Genomic DNA, 13,480 nt, shown 5'->3' on the forward strand with positions numbered 1-13,480 from the left:
TGATATTTTGAAAGACATGGTTGCTTATTGATATGCTTGAGTATTGAAATCTTCATGTCAAAACTAGACTATTGCTCTGAACCATATAAAAGTCCAAATGTCCATGCTACAAAAGAAAAGAATATGTGATGAACATGTTAGGCATCATTCCACATCAGAAATTCTGTTTTTATCATTTACCTACTTGAGGACGAGCAGGACTTAAGCTTGGGATGCTGATACGTCTCCAATGTATCTATAATTTTTTATTGTTCCATGCTGTTATATTATCAGTCCTGGATGTTTTACCATCATTGTTATAGCAACTTTATATCATTTTTTCTGACTAACCTATTGACATAGTGCCCAGTGCTAGTTGCTTTTTTTTGCTAGTTTTTTACTTAGCAGAAGATAAATACCAAATGGAGTACAACGCAGGGAAACTTTTTGGAGATTTTTTCTGGATCAGAAGACACCCAATGGGCCAAAGAAGTACCAGAGGGGAGCCCCGAGGGGGGCACAACCCACCAGAACACGCCAGGAGTTCTAGGCGTGCCCAGATAGTTTGTGCCCACCTCGCTAACATCCCGCACCGTCTCTTCACCCTATAAATTCCCAAGTATTCTAGAAACCCTAAGGGAGTCGACAAAACACAATTCGAGCCGCGGCAAGTTCCAGAACCATGAGATCCAATCTAAACACCATCATAGAGGGGTTCATCATCCTCATTGGTGCCTCTCCGATGATGCATGAGTAGTTCATCATAGACCTACGGGTCTGTATGCAGTAGCTAGATGGCTTCCTCTCTCTCTTTTTTGATTCTCAGTAAAATGGTCTCTTTGAGATCAATTTGATGTAACTCTTTTTGCGATGTGTTTGTTAGGATCCGATGAACTTTGAGTTTCTGATCAGATCTATATCCATGAATATTATTTCAGTCTTCTTTTGATCTCTTATATGCATGATTATTTATAACCTTGAATTTCTTCTTCGAATCTTTGGTTTAGTTAGACCAACTAGATAGATTTTTCTTGCCATGGGAAGAGGTGCTTTTTGTGAAGGAAATATGCCCTAGAGGCAATAATAAAGTTGTTATTTATATTTCCTTATGTCATGATAAATGTTTATTATTCATGCTACAATTGTATTAACCGGAAACTTAGTACATGTGTGAATACATAGACAAACAGAGTGTCCCTAGTATGCCTCTACTTGACTAGCTCATTAATCAAAGATGGTTAAGTTTCCTGACCATAGACATGTGATGTCATTTAGTGAATGGGATCACATCATTATAGAATGATGTGATGGACAAGACCCATCCGTTAGCTTAGCATAATGACCGTTTAGTTTTATTGCTATTGCATTATACATGTCACTTTAATTACATAGTTATGTAGACTGACTAAATTCCTCTTCTATACCATCCAACAGGCTGTCTAGCCTACAATCCTGTTGGGAATACTTTGCGTCTAATTCTACTTGCCCATACACTAAGCTAACGGGGATCTCTTTCCCATCGCGCCCCACAGGTCTGACCTCGGCCATGTGGTTTGGGTTCGCCTTGGTATACCGCGTCTTCACCATGGCCCAGGCTTCCCTGGCACCTTGACGGCAGGCCGATATCTTCCATAATCGGAAGCGCCACCGTGCTCCCTTGAGCTTCTCCGCAAGCTCTCCAATGCCTTCTGGCAGGGAGACGGATGGCCACAAGGCCTGGGCAATACCTTGCATCACCTGCCGAACTTGTTCATGCAGGCGTGAGAGCTCGGGTAGAAGATCACCCACAGACCCGGGCATCTCCTCCGCGGGACGACCCGTCAGCATACCTGCAGACATAATTCTATTAGACAGCTTCTCCGCTACCTCCCTTTTAAGGGTTCATCCAAGCACTTACTGAAAATGCCGCGTCGAAGCCGCTTATTCTCCTTCTCGGAGTCCGCAAGCTGGGCTCGAACATTCTTCAGTTCCACGCTCAGCTTGGTATTGGTGTCTTGGAGATTGTTTTTCTCCCGCCTGACCTCAGTCAGCATGCGTTCGCCAGCCTTTAGCTGTCGTACGACATGCTGGTCCTCTGGATTCTCTCTGGATTCGTCTGCAATATCTATTGTTAGATCTGCAGCCACAACCGCACGCTATATGGTGCCTATCATTCTTTGAAAGAAATGTTACCAGCTTGGGACTTTTTAGGTTCCTTCAATGCGGCAACGGCGGCCCAAAGTTGGGTCTTGCATTCCTCCAACTCCTGTGACAGTCGAGTATTCTTCTCTGTAAGAACCTGCACACACTACTAGGAAAAGGGCTATAGATGGAATTGACACTAATGGCGTACCAGACATGTGGTGCGCCATTACTATATACTAATGGCGCACCATGTGTTGGTGCGCCATTAGTGTCCAAATACTAATGGCGCACCACATCCACGGTGCGCCATTAGTAACAATTTTTTTCATTTTTTTTTCAAAACTAGTAATGGTGCACCAGTGGACAGTGCGCCATTACTAGTTAAACTAGTAATAGCGCACCACATCCACGGTGCGCCACTAGTAAATTATTTTCAAATTTTTTTATTTATTTTTTCAAAACTAGTAATGGCGCACCAGTGGACAGTGCGCCATTACTAGTTAAAACTAGTAATGGCGCACTGTCAACTGGTGCGCCATTACTAAGTTTTTTTAAAAAAAATCAGAATTTGTTTTTTTTCAAAACTAGTAATGGCGCACCGTGGGTGTGGTGCGCCATTACTAGTTTAACTAGTAATGGCGCACCACTCCCACGGTGCGCCATTACTAACTTGGCCCAAAACTTCCACCGAATGCACCCCCCCTGGACCGCCTTTTCAGTTTAAAAAAAATAAAAAAAATGATGGAAATGTCAAAAAAATAAAAGAAAATAAGTTTCCCATGTGATATGTGGTTTAGTTGTTGGGAAAATTTACAAATATGAATTTCGAATTTATTTGCAAAATCTCTGTGAAATTTGTAAAATGGGCATAACTTTTGCATACGAACTCGGATTGAAAAGTTTTCTATATGAAAAATCATCTACTCGAAAAGTTACATCTGAATTTAAACATTTTCAAAATCCCCAAAAACCTAACAGAAAAAAAAGTTACGGGGCTTTTAAGATCCGGAGGCAAAAAAATTCAAAAAATTTCAAACTTACTAGTGGCGCACCGTATGCTAGGTGCGCCACTAGTAACAGAACAAAAAATTGGTTTCGAATTTTTTTTTGAATTATTTTCAAAATATGATACATAATATGACCGGGAAGTTTGAAATATTTTTTCAAAATTTCATCATACTCATGAACATGAACAAAGTCCTAGACATCAGCAAGGTTTAATAGGATTGATATGATAGATATATCAACAAGTGCCTGTGAAGTGAGGTGGTGCTGGGGTTGGATAGAACTATGAAGTTAAGCGTGCTTGGGCTGGAGTAGTGTGAGGATGGGTGACCTTCCGGGAAGTTTGACCACAGAGTGTGATTTGACCTGAGATTAAGCATATTGACTCGAGATTAAGCCATAGTGACCCGAGCATATTGGCGCACCTCTAGGCATACTAATGGCGCACAATAGATGATCTTTAAATCAGTTCTGCTAACTGTTTCAAGTCTCAGGGGCTACTGATACATATAATCGACATATTTGCTTACCCGTACATCCCTTACATACTGGTCCGTGGCTCTGGCTACACCATTTTGAGCAACACGGAGGTACGCGTCTCCAGAATTGAAGGCATCAAATGCCTCTGGTGAGAAGCAAGCGTCATGGAGTACGGCCCGACGACACCTATGATTCATGGCGCTCTCCACTTCTGAATTAATAGCGGATAGTCTATCCGCATCCTCTGTAGGGGGAGTATCCGGCATCCGCCCCATGTCGGCTTCCGCCTCTATGTCCGGTCCTGGAGCCCGACTGGTGGAAGCATGATCGGCAGCCTCACCGGACATATTCCGGCGAGCATTTTTTCTGTTAAAGAAACATGGACGTCATTACATTTTGAGAAAGACGACAACCACGGAGTGGGGTTTTTGTCATACCTCTGCGCCGGCGTTTCCGTCCTGACCGCCTTCCTTTTTGGCCTGCCCGGCCTTGGTGCCTCTTGTTGGCGAGTTGTTGCGGGTTCGGCACGCCGTCCCGAATGCCTTCCCTGTAAAACACCATATGTATATGGTAGGTGTAGTGTATAAAAGGGGACCCTAGTTTTTGGAGTTGGGATTTTTGGTTTTTCTTACGTGTGACGCAGGAAGCAGTCCGGGATAGTCGGCCGTAATAACCACAATGGCGTCATCACACCTTAATTGATAGAACTGTCGGTCTATCAGCTCCACGAATATGTCCGGATCTTCTTCGAGTCCGGGACCGAGGGCCCGGTCAGGGTCCTCTGGTTGTGGAGATGGGCTGTTGACCTCCCTTATGGCTTTTCGGAGTTCCTGCCGCAAAATGGCAAGGTGAGTACCTATGACAAAGAATGCGGGAAGAATGGGAGTAAGGAGATATAACTCACCCAGCTTGGAGGGTTGTACATGGAGAATCCATCCCGTGGCTTGATGCGGATGAACTCCTCTTCCTCTCCCTTGAACAACTTGGATAGAATTTTTGCTAAAGCAGCAGCGTTGTCCGGACCCTTATGCCCGCAACGGGTGGCATCATCTTCCCCATTAAAACACCACAGGGGGTGCCCTCGATATTGAAGTGGTGCACTCCCCACATTATGCATATTGACATAACCTCGATTACTGTCAATCCTGATTGAGCCAGCGCTTTAATCCGGTTCATCAGGTAAAGGACTTCTCCGTTGTCTTCCTCCTGGGGGCTCCGTGGGCGCCAACTTCGGCGTTTCTTCAGAGGAGCATTGTTGAACTCAGGAAGACCCCACCGAACAGGATCCGGAAGGGGGACGTCTTCCATATAAAACCATTCCGAAGGCCAATCTTCGGACGTCTTCTTCGGAGTACCGGACAGGTATCCGGTTTCGGCGATGCGCCATATTTTGGCTCCGCCCACTTGATAAAGTGACCCCTTCTGTGTGTGGGGTGAGAGGCAAAATAACCTTTTCCACAGCTCGAAATGAGCCTCACAGCCCAGGAATAACTCGCAAAGGGCAACATAGCCGGCGATGTGTAATATGGAAGCAGGGGTGAAATTATGCAGTTGGAGGCCGTAAAACTCCAGGAGCCCGCGGAGGAACGGATGAATTGGCAATCTGAGTCCCCTTCATAAGTAAGGAACAAGGCACACCCGCTCCCCCGTAGAGGGGCTGGGGAAGCTCCCCGCTTGCTCCCCGCCATTGTAGGTGGCGAGCCCGGCTCGGACGGGAACCATATACGCTGGAGGGAGAAATCCCTGAGTCTACAGTTCGACTAATCAACTGTGTGAGACAGAACACCTCTCCCAATCACCGGGCTTAGAGCTACGGGGACGAGAGGAGGAGTTGCGGTGGTCGGCCATGTTGGAGTGGATTTTTCCGAAGCGTGCTCCGATGGATTCTCGCTGTGGGAGGATGGTATGGATTGGATCTAAGAATCCCCATCCCTTTAATAGACAATTTATTTATCTGGCTAGGGGGGTGTCGGTGTCAAAACCGGTGGATCTCAGGTAGGGGGTCCCGAACTATGTGTCTAAGGCGGATGCTAGCACGAGGCAGGGGACATGATGTTTTACCCAGGTTCGGGTCCTCTTGATGGAGGTAAAACCCTACGTCCTGCTTGATTATACTTGATAATATGGGTATTACAAGAGTTGATCTACCATGAGATCGGAGAGGCTAAACCCTAGAAGCTAGCCTATGGTATGATTGTATGTTGTCCTACAGACTAAAACCCTCCGGTTTATAGACACCGGAGGGGGCTAGGGTTACACAAGGTCGGTTACAAAGGAGGAGATATACATATCCGTATTGCCCAGCTTGCCTTCCATGCCAAGTAGAGTCCCATCCGGACACGGGACGAAGTCTTCAATCTCGTATCTTCATAGTCCAACAGTCCGGCCAAAGGATATAGTCCGGCTGTCCAGAGACCCCCTAATCCAGGACTCCCTCAGTAGCCCCTCAACCAGGCTTCAATGACGATGAGTCCAGTGCGCAGTGTTGTCTTCGGCATTGCAAGGCGGGTTCCTCCTCCGAATACACCACAGAAGAATTTGAATACAAGGATAGTGTCCGACCCTGCAAAATAAGTTCCACATACCACCGTAGAGAGAATAATATTACCACAAATCTAATCTACTGACACGTTTTGGCAGTATGACATCACGCCACGGCCCGGTAATTATTTGAACCGTTTTTCTTTAACCAGCCCCCGCACATAACACGAGGCGGCTTCTTGACACGTCTTGTCAAAGCAGAGATCGTGTTCCCCTTATTACGGGATTCTCATCAATACGGACGTGGGTAACCCAACCGTGCCATTGATTACGGCGCTTGGGGGATAAGCGAGTTTTACCACGCAAGTGGGGGCGCATAGTTTAGTCCACCCTTATAAAGGGATAAGATCTCACCTTTTTCTACCCACGCCTTCTTCCTCCTTGCTCATCCATTCTCGCGCACTTGAGCTCCAGCGCCCAAGTCCGCATCCTCCTCCTCAACTCTCTGCAAACATGTCCGGAGCAGGAGGCAAGTGGATGGTCTCCTCTGTCACGGAGGGGCACATCAAAAAGTTACGTGGAGCCGGATACTTAGCCACGGATATCACGCACCGGCTGCCAGCCGCGGGGCAGATCGTCCCTACCACGGAACCTCACGAAAGGGTGGTTTTCCTCCCCCATTTCGTCCGTGGATTGGGGTTTCCCCGCCATCCATTCGTCCGCGGCCTCATGTTCTACTACGGGCTGGACTTTCATGATCTGGCCCCGAATTTCATCCTCAACATCTCAGCGTTCATCGTCGTGTGCGAGGCTTTCCTCAGCATCTGGCCCCACTTCGGCCTATGGCTGAAGACCTTTAATATCAAGCCGAAGGTTGTAGGCAGCCAACAAGCGGAATGCGGCGGAGCCATGGTGGGCAAAATGCCCAATGTTGCATGGCTCGAGGGATCCTTCGTGGAGACCATAAAGGGGTGGCAATCGGGGTGGTTCTACATCACCGAGCCGCGCGACACCAACTGGGTGGCGGCCCCCAAGTTTCGATCTGGAATCCCCACACGGCTCACTTCCTGGAAGGAGAAGGGCCTGTCCTGGGGTTCATCGGTGGAGCTGTACGGACTCCAGAAGTGTATCCGGAACATGACAAGCAAGAAACTTAAGCTTGTCAACATAGTCCAGGTCATGCTCTTCCGCCGGATCCTCCCGTGTCAACAATGGGATTTCAACTTATGGGAGTTCGACCCGGCCCGACACCAGACTCTAAGCGAGCTCTTCGACATGACGCACAAAGACGTCTGGAGGGTGCTGTTCAAGGGCACCGAGGTCCCTCCCTCTCTCACCGAGGACCGCGGGCTAAGAGTGAAGAGCCATGCGAATCCGGTAAGTTTTGTACATCTAGTAGGATATTTATTTCCCATAGCTTAACCATGTGCGGGGTCTGAGCCCCCATGCCTTTGACAGGACTGGGTGGAGGCATCGGAGTAGATTAACTGTCTGGCCCCTCTGCCCGATGACACTGCAGATGCTCTCCTGACGAAGATGCGGACTCCGGTTCCTTATGAGGTGCCGGAGAAGACCAAGAAGAAGGCCAAGGGAACCCGAAAGAGTTCTCGGCGCCAGGTGGTATTAGACTCATCGTCCAATAACACCGAGACACCCTCCTCCCATGAAAACGAGGAGAAGGAAGATGAAGATTCTCCCCCTCCAGCCGGGGGAGACAAGAAAAGGAAGGCCGCCCCAACCGGGGAGGCCGAAGGGTCCAAGAAGGGAAGAACTCTCCTTCCGGACTGCTCCACAACAGCCGCCGACGGCAAAGACGAGTGGCTGCTCAGGGCCAAGCCCCTGGCGAAGTCGTAAGTATTCGGATACCAGAGTAACTCATAGCATACCTTTGTCGCACTACTTCTCCTAACGCCGAATATGATTATGCAGTCTGCCCCAAGCCCGTATCGATGTATCATCGTCGGACGGTTCCTTGGACTCGTCGGACATGAATAGTGATACACTTCCAACCGCCACCTCTCCTTGCCCTACGGACAATGCCGAGGTATTGTCTCAAGGGGCACCGAGCCAGGGGAGACAGTCCTGGAGGCGCCTCAAGGCGACCTTCCAGACTCGAGGAGCAAAGGGAGCAAGGCTCCCGGGGGCTCCAAGTTCAGCTCTCAGCCGAACACCGCGCCGGAACCTCTAGTGGTTCCGGACTCGGGCAGGCGACCCCCTTCCAGAAAGGGCAAGACGCCCGTGCCGGTGACCTCTGTCCATCCAGAGGCACTGGACAACCTGCTGGGAGCGCTTCGCGGCGCTTCCATCGACGAAGAACACTGCACTATTATGAGTGCGGTGATCAAGAAGGTTCAGTCCGCCAAGAGCGGACTGACTGAAGCCTGTGCCGGCCTTCTAACAGGCTTTGCGGTAAGTATTTAAAATATAGGAAAAATATTACCGCATACACAGTAGCCCCTGATGCTCTGTTTGGTGTTCACAAAGAAAAGCCGAATAGAGGATCAAATAAATTATGCAGGAGTCTAATATAAGTATGTCTGTATGCGTATGCAAGCTTCGCTGCTGACCTCTGCCGCACTGACTGCGGAGGCCGCCGCACTGAAGCTGGACCTCGAGGGGTCCGAGAAAGAGCTCGGCCTTGTCAAGAGGCAGCTCGAGGAGAACAAAGGTAAGTAATACCTTGTCTATATATATAAAATAAAATGTGGTTGCGATATGACAGGATCATCATGAATGTGCCAGGGGCCACGACCGAAGTGGCGACCCTAAAGAAAGCGTTGTCTGAGGCCGAAGACAAAGCGACCAAGGAGTGCACCGAGCGGGAAAAGCAAGAGGCACGGGTGGGCGAGGTGTAGCAAGAGCTCCAGGCTCTCGTGACGAAGCACGAGGCTTTGGAGCTTGACTCGAAGACGCCAGAGTCTGAGCTTGCCGCGGCCCTCGAGAGCGCAAAGAATGCCAAGGCTGAAGCCCAAAAGGCCCTCCAGGAGATTGAGGCGATGAGGAAGATAGCGGCGGGTAAGGCATTCAATATGCAAAGCAAGCATGTGAAAGTAAATTACTTGTTACTTACCCAAGTCCGGAGCTCTCCAGGAGCATTCGCAGATTTGCCTCGCAGCGTGTCGGATGCCGCGAAATTTTACCAAGCTGAGGAGGGAAGCTCGACGGAGAAGCTGTTCTGGTCTCAGTATACTGGGACCGAACACCCGATGCCTATGAGCGACCAGCTGAAGCAACTGGTCGACCTGCACAAGGCGGCCGAACAGGCCATGAAGGGCTTTATAGTCCGGATGTGGCCTGGCGACTCCCTTCCCAACAGCTACTTCAGCCTGGTGAGGCGGCTTGTGGATGCCTGTCCACGGCTGGAAGTCATCAAGCGGTCCTTCTGTATAGAAGGTGCCTGCCGGGCTTTTGCCCGTGCAAAGGTCCACCGGGCCAAGATGGACGCTGAGAAGCTGGTGAAGGAGGGGCCACCGCAAGGCAAGGAGCATCGCCACCTGGAAATGTATTATGAGGGTGTCCTGAAGGGTGCCCGTCTTGTGGCGGACGAGTGTGCAAAAGATGTAATTTTTGAATGAACTTGCTCGTGTGATCCTGTATTATGAAAAAAAAATTCATATGCGATATGCAATGCTTGTTTGAATTTAAAATATTACCTTCTGTGCGGCTGTTTATCAAATATGAGAGATGGCCAGTCGTCGGCTTCTGCCCCCATGCCACGAGTGCTGGGGTGTTCGGGATAAACCTGAGCACTCTTTTTCCCATTGTTGGGTCAACGAACAAGGCAACCGGACTATAATGCTTTATCACTCTCACTTAGCCATAGAATTCTACAATTTTAAATTTTGGCGAAGCCCCTAGTATTCGGAAGGCCAAATTCGGGGCGCTATACACGCCTTAATCCGGACAAAGCCGACTCCTCGCTCTAAGCGGCGTAAGTCTTTCGGGACTCGAAACCTCTCGAACAGCGACCAGCTCTCGCCTTATCATGATAGTCAGTTTTAGCTTTCTGTACTGAGGTGCTTAGCCCAGCTGAACCGGGGCACAATCGCTGTAGTTCTCCCAATGCTACCTTAGCCGATATAGCGGAACATAAGGTACCAAAACATGGGAGCCGGGCAAACCCAACTATTGACCCAAGACATGATTTGGAGCTGATGCATATAATGCTATAAGTTCGGGGTGCCGCACTGTCGAAAGTGTTCGGACTTCTCACGCCGTATTATGGGGTATGCTTAAGCCCCTGGCATATTGGCCGTACCAGAGTGTACGGGTGCTGAATGTCATGAATGAACATATATATATATATATATATATAAAGAAGAATAGAGAATGCGATAATAGTCTAGTGCTATGCATTGTTTATTCAAAAAGTTGTGTTAAACCAGAATGATACAAGTAGCGCGATAAGCAAAAAGTAGGACTATTTGACATGTCCCCTCCAAGGGCAAGCTGAGGAATGGTATTTAAAGCAGGTATTTCACTCGTTGTCAGAGACCACCTGGGAGTTCCGTGGTGCGATGTAGCTTTCTGCCTCCTTGGTTGTTGCATCGTGTGTCCAGCAACCGTGCTGCCGGACGTTGTTTCCAGAGATTAAAGTCCTGAAAGAGAGAAAAATAACAAAGCGGGAAGCCCCTAGTGCGGTTGAGCCGCGTCTTGGGGCATGCCGTAGTCATACCCCCTCCCCACCTGTGCCCATGGTATTTTTAATGCGTAATTATGTACGCGTGGCATGAATTTCGCTGTTTGGCTGGTACTGGGGTGGGGCCGCATTGCTATGCGAGCTCGGAACGTGCCAGGCGGTCTTGTTGCCGATTACTCCGAGTGCGCTTGAAGGTGTCTGGGTCTTGAATCGCCGAACTGGTGGATTGCCTTAAGAGGTTGCTTTGCGCTTCTGCTGCGAGGGCCGCAGTGTGGTCCTCGGTACGGAGAGAGCGTTCTATGTTTCCATTGACTGTGATGACCCCCCGAGGTCCTAGCATCTTGAGCTTGAGATATGCATAGTGTGGTACTGCGTTGAATCTCGCGAATGCGGTTCGCCCGAGCAGTGCATGATAGCCACTGCAGAACGGGACTATATCGAAGATTAACTCCTCGCTTCGGAAGTTATATGGGGATCCTAAGACCACTTCCAGTGTGACTGAGCCTGTGCAATGGGCCTCTACACCTGGTATGACGCCTTTGAAGGTCGTTTTTGTGGGTTTGATCCTTGAGGGGTCTATACCCATTTTGCGCACTGTGTCCTGATAAAGCAGGTTCAAGCTGCTGCCACCGTCCATAAGGACTCGAGTGAGGTGAAATACGTCGATGATTGGGCCAAGAAGTCCAACATTTATGGTGCCGGACACTACTTGACAAACATTCAAAATTTGGAGAAGAACCCGCCTTGCAATGCCGAAGACAATACTGCATGTCGGACTTGACGTCATTGAAGCCTGGTTCGGGGGCTACTGAGGGAGTCCTGGATTAGGGGGTCTCCGGACAGCCGGACTATATCCTTTGGTTGGACTGTTGAACTATGAAGATAGAAGATTGAAGACTTCGTCTCGTGTCCGGATGGGACTTTTACTTGGCGTAGAAGGCAAGCTAGGCAATACGGATATGTATATCTCCTCCTTTGTAACCGACCTTGTGTAAACCCTAGCCCCCTCTAGTGTCTATATAAACCGGAGGGTTTTAGTCCGTAGGACAACATACAATCATACCATAGGCTAGCTTCTAGGGTTTAGCCTCTCTGATCTCGTGGTAGATCAACTCTTGTACTACTCATATTATCAAGAATAATCAAGCAGGACGTAGGGTTTTACCTCCATCAAGAGGGCCCGAACCTGGGTAAAACATCATGTCCCCTTCCTCCTGTTACCATCCGCCTTAGACGCACAGTTCGGGACCCCCTACCCAAGATCCGCCGGTTTTGACACCGACAGTGGGTCAGGCCACCACCAAAAGTTGAAATTCCTCAGTTGTTCAGATTCTTCAACTTTGCGTTGTCTTCACTGTTTCCGTCGTTTTTATTCATTGGCTATATATATATGAGTTTATGTCCTCTACAGCATTCACTTATGGCTATTTCTTCAACTTGGTTGTTCTGCTAAGTGAATCTGATCGGACCCAATCTATTCACAAATTCTTCATGTGCGTTCTATTTGAAACTCGTTCAAAATCTTCACTGTGTCCTTGTCAGCTGAAGAATTTGCGAACGGAAAGTTAAAACTTATCTTATCCAAATTTTCGGCTTTGCCGCTCAAACCGTTCCGCATCCCACGTTATACTTATCTATTCACCCACGATCTAACACGATCTCCACTTCTCAGTACGTGGGTGACACATGTCAAGCGAATGAGAAGGGACAGGGGCACGTTCGTCCAAATTCTTCAGGCGAGCAGTTTTTCACCGTGGCTATAAATACCCCTCTCCCCCTTCCTCACTTCCTTTACTCGGCTCGACCTCTCTCTAGCTCGAGCTTCTCAAACCCTAGTGCCTCCGCTACTTCATCATCGCCGGTGAGGAAGAGCTTCACTGCCTCGACCTCATCTCTGCCGTACTCGCGCCGGCCGCGGAAATCTTCACTCCACCGCCGCCATAGCCGTCTTCCTCCCCCGAGTTAGGGCATGGAAGATCTGCGCAGACGAACTACACTTCTCCACCCCATAGTTCGTCGTGTTCTTCGTTCAGGGTAATTAAAAGTTACTTCTACCGCCCTCTGTGATTCAAATGATTATCTATAAAATCTTCAAAGGTATTTTTCTTCAAATCTTCACACACTAAAACACCTCACATGTCATCTATTCTTGATTCATTTCTGTAAGCTGCAAATTTCTCTTCAAGATTCCTCAATTGTGCGGATTTCTGATCTGTACAACTCTGGAACCTAAGACTAAGAACGCTCAGTGAAATTCTTCAAGACCCGTCTGGTCAAATTCCTCAAACTTGTTCTTTTTACAAAACCTTCTGAGAACGCATATGGCCTCTCTAAATTCCTCGCAACTATACTCTGTTCATAGGTACTCATGTCCACTGCTGAATCACTAGGTTCTCATCAACTTAACTCATTTGCAGCATTCCTCGAAGAAAAGTTGCATACTTCTTCAAAGAATTCAATTGTTCAAATTCCTCAACTGAAGAAAATGGATGACGGTAAGAAGCCACAGAAAGGAGGAAAGAGGCCTGAGGTCAACACTGCCTTTGAAATCCCTGATGATATATACAAAGATTACTGCACTCCTGATGAGGCCATGTTTGGAAAAGAGGGCAAAAATCAGTGCAAGGTGCGCATACAGAGGATAGAGAGGAGATGGGCAAGAGAGTGGAGTGAATACAGGTATGTCACTCCCAAGTACATGAAGAAATTCGCACTCAATCCTCCATACCCAAGACCTCCATTGGAACCTGGCCAAATAGTTGATCCCACCAG

The sequence above is a fragment of the Triticum urartu genome, chromosome 2A (assembly GCF_056163025.1).
Source record: "Triticum urartu cultivar PI428250 chromosome 2A, HENAU_Tu73, whole genome shotgun sequence".
NCBI lineage: Eukaryota > Viridiplantae > Streptophyta > Magnoliopsida > Poales > Poaceae > Triticum > Triticum urartu.